This window comes from Malania oleifera, chromosome 7 (assembly GCF_029873635.1).
Source record: "Malania oleifera isolate guangnan ecotype guangnan chromosome 7, ASM2987363v1, whole genome shotgun sequence".
Lineage (NCBI taxonomy): Eukaryota > Viridiplantae > Streptophyta > Magnoliopsida > Santalales > Ximeniaceae > Malania > Malania oleifera.
In genome coordinates this window covers 59,219,156-59,223,373 of record NC_080423.1, presented here as the reverse complement: position 1 = coordinate 59,223,373, position 4,218 = coordinate 59,219,156, and positions in this window count along the sequence as shown.

The following is a 4,218-nucleotide window of genomic DNA, read 5'->3' as shown; positions in this document are numbered from 1 at the left end:
CTTTTTTTACTCGTGCGCTGATAGGGCTTTAAGGGGAGGTCTCTTAATATTTTTTTCTTTCTTTTCTCTACATCTCCCAACCGGCACCTTCTTCCTCCACTCTCTTTTCTCCTCTCTCCCTCTTCCTTCTCTCGACCTCTCTTTGCTCTTAGCTTCTCTTCTTTCCTTCTTATCTTCCTTTCTCTTCTCCCTCTTCTCTCCTCTCTTCCCTCTTGCTTCTCCCTTTCTCTTCCTCTCCCTACCTGACGCAACTTCCTTAACACGAGATCACCGCGATGCTGTTCTCTACTTCCTCTGCTGCTGCTCCCGAGCACCAACCGAGGACTGCTCCTTGCTGCTGCTGTGAACACCACCAACCTGAAAAGCCCCTGCTTTGCTCCATTGCTACTGCCTCAACTCATGGCTCTCTCTCTCTCTCTCTCTCTCTCTCTCTCTCTCTCTCTCTCTCTCTCTCTCTCTTTTTTAATTCTTTCTTTTAAATACTTTATTGCATATTGTTAATTTTTAGTAGAATTTCTTTTAAAGTTTGGAACTTTTGAATCATGTTGGATTATAATTATTTAAGTTAACTAATTTTCCTTCTTTTCTTATTTAACATTTTTGTTAGAGTTAATTTTTTTCTTGGTTATTTTTCATTGTTAAAGTTTGATTTGGCCTTTAAAAAATATATATATCTTCTTTGAGAATTAAATTTTGCTGGGTTTTAATTATTTTAATTTCAGTTTAAGTAAAGTCTAAATTTTTATCGTGTTTCATCGATTGTTTAGTTGTTAAAAAGTTAATTTTGGTTCACGTTATTGATTGCATTGAAATTTAATTTTTATTTAAATTGCGTTTGATTGAGTTTTTTTTTTTTAAGTTGCATGTTTGAATCGCGTAGTAAAGTTTTGATCTTTAGGTTTTTGTCTGGAATTTTAAACGTAGGATTTTTGTTTTCGTTGTTAACTTTAGTGCCTGTTAGGATTCATAATTTAATTTTCACGTTCTTTCAATTCATCAAAAGAAAATCTAAAACATCCCAGAAAACCCGAATCTAATCTATGTTCGTTAAGCTGACTCCTTCACCTCTTTTGTTTCTTATTTCTGATTGGAATTACGTAAAATGTGGAAATCACTAACATTCTCCTAAGAAGTAGTACGTCATCTACCTTTCTCAGGACTAAATATTACATACACGATCGAACACATTATATTGGACTTGAGGATCTAGGCTTCTTGACACTGCCTATCATTTTCAAGTTGTCATGTTTTTAGCGTTATTGCACAGGAGAATGTTAAGGTTTCCTAAGTATTTCACTAAAAACTAGTGACATTTTCCTCCAACGTTTATTATTAAGTTTTCATAAGCCCCACAACAAACGAAAATAAAAACGACAAAACTAAAAGTGTGTTGTGAAGAAATTAGTGCGTGGCACCTGCACCACTGCCTGCGAATGGATTTGTTTTGGGTAGTCCCCCACGTGACCACACAAACCACTGTCTGTGCAAAGCACCATATTACTTATTGAAGATTGCCAACATAAACTTTAACCTTAACCATTGGAATGCCATCTGTGATACCTCAATTTTATGGGATGCCCTGTGAAAACCAAATATCATTATTTAAATTGATTTATGAGTCTTGCATGTGTTACTTTCATAGATTAGACTGCTACAACAAATCAGCAATTAGATGCGTCTATTTCCTTTTTCATTGAAATACAAACTAAGAGTGGTTTAATTCTCTTGGTTTATCTATCCTCTAGTTGGGCTGATATAAAAACAATTTCTGCATAATTTTTTTCCCTAACAGAGAACTCTCAATTTTTGCAAGAACAATCAGTCGATTCAGGCAAGGGTTTTGATGAACATTTCATTAAAGTTGGAAGAGATTGAGAAATCTGACTATTGTGTCCCCCCACCATGTATTTTAATCATGGCGGCCTGGTCACTATTTTTACACCTACTTTAACAATTGGAGCTCTATAATTGAACGCAATTCATTTCATACTATGTTGTTCAAGATTGTTGTCTTATAGACAAAAGGTACAGCACCTGATGAAGCATTGGATTTTTTTTGGATCATGATTATCTGACCATGCGACAGAAGTGGAACACAAGGATTTGACAAAGACCGATTGGCGTTGCAATGCGAGCCATTGAGGAGCTTATGAGTTTGAACATGGGCTGGAGAGTGTCGCAAAGAATCTCACTGAAGATGATTTGTATGTTGGTGGAAACATGTGTGGCGTAAACTGCACTCACCAGAAGACATGGAGGCTATGGAACATGGTAAGAGCAACATAAGTATCAGCAACGTTGGAATTCAAAGTGCAACCTGCCCAAGTTTCTATGGCACGCCCAAAAACCCCCTTATCAGCCATCATTATTTGGTCAGCTGCCCTTCAGCATCAGTAGCAGCGTCAGCACACATAATCTCTTCAAAAGTTATGCATTTCTTTTCCAGGATTTCAATCTAATGCAATGCACCTGCTTCAAGTTTGGGAGTAAGTCTCTTAAGGAATGCTCTTCCGCAGTCTATGTAGATTCAAGTCCACAACGAACAACGTACACCAGGTCATCATGATTGTTGAGGTAGTCGAGATGCACATTAACTGAGATAAAACACACCATTGACATATCTTATAATTGACATGGGAATTTTTTATAGAACCTGTCCAACATAATCCCAGTTCCTCAAGAATACTAGCACCAACAACAACAATTACGGAAAATAGGTGGTTTCTCTCTTGAGCAAGGCCAGAGGCCATGTGTTATTCCCTTTAGAAAAGGAAAAAAGAAAGTTTCCCAACCTAAGATTACGTTCTCTACAGACTCAAACAGTTGTTCGCACAGGGCACCTGAAGTTACAAACTGAGATAGATGAGGCAAAAGAAATCAAAGGAGGCAAGCCTAGAATTGAATAAGTTGTTAACTGTGGAGACCTGATAGACGAGTGTGAGGAGTACCACTTTGTGGTACCTTAACTACTCAGAGGCATTTTGACAGTCGTGGAACCATCACCCCTATTGGAGTAAATGTCAAGCGTGTTTATGCTAAAGCACTCTCCTCATAGTAGGTAATGGGAGGGGATACAACATAGTAATCAACCCGAAAAAAATTTAAAAAAATAAAAAAAATTAAAAATTATTAATCAGTTTATTTAGTTAAACACTATTAATTAATGTATTAAATAAACAAATAAAGGAATAGGAAAAAAAAAATTAAATTAATGCAAAATTGATTTATTAAGTTAGTAATTATTATTTTAGAACACATTATTGACGCTGAATATTAAGTTAACGTACAAAATGGTGATTATATATACATAAGTTAAGTTAAGTAAGTAAAGAAAAATAATAATAATATAAAGAAACTTATAAAGAAGGGAACCTGTGTCTCTCTGCCTCTCTCACGCTCTCATTTCTCTCTTTCTCCGTCGTGTCTCCGGCTCCCCCCTCTTTCTCCTCGATTTACTCTCCTTAATTTCGTGTGGCCTAAACGATGGCACACCGATCGGGAAGAAATGGAAGGTGTTGTTGGATTCCTAGTTCCACCATCGACATTTCTACTAGAGCAGATTTGTCATGGGAGCAGCGTAGGCATCATTCCTGAGGTAAGGCAACCTTCCCCTAATTTCTCAATTCCTTTGTTAATGCTGCTTGTTAAATAATGATCGACCGATAAGCACCAGCATAGGGTCCTGTCATGATTGTCGTCATTTTGACATGAGTAAATTTTCATTGGATATTCTAGGCACCCACTTCAAGTGAGAGTGAGATTTTGCCAAAAAAACCATGTGTGGCAAATGGGTTATCTATTGATAAGGTATAATTTCATTGTTATAGGAATGTTACAAGGGCCAAGACATATTTTCGAAATAGTATTTGTTACATTTAGGATTAATTTAATGGAATTAAAGAATGTTATTGTGATTCAGGTGTCCGGGTGAGGCCCCAGGTATTTTTCGAAATCCCTATTGGCGTAGTTCAAAGAACCAAGTAAGTAGAAAAATATAATATTACATCAGATTTTTATGATTTAATGGAAAAATAAATTTTGTTATATATACATTTATATGTTTTTCGATATGGGTTTTAAAATGCCAACCATTGAAATTTGCTTTTCCATAATGTTTAGGTCTTGTTTTTAGATACGTTATGCCAAAATGAACTGATTAAAGTAGGAAATATTTTTAGGTAATTACTATAAGAAATGAAAGGTATGTTCATCAGTATA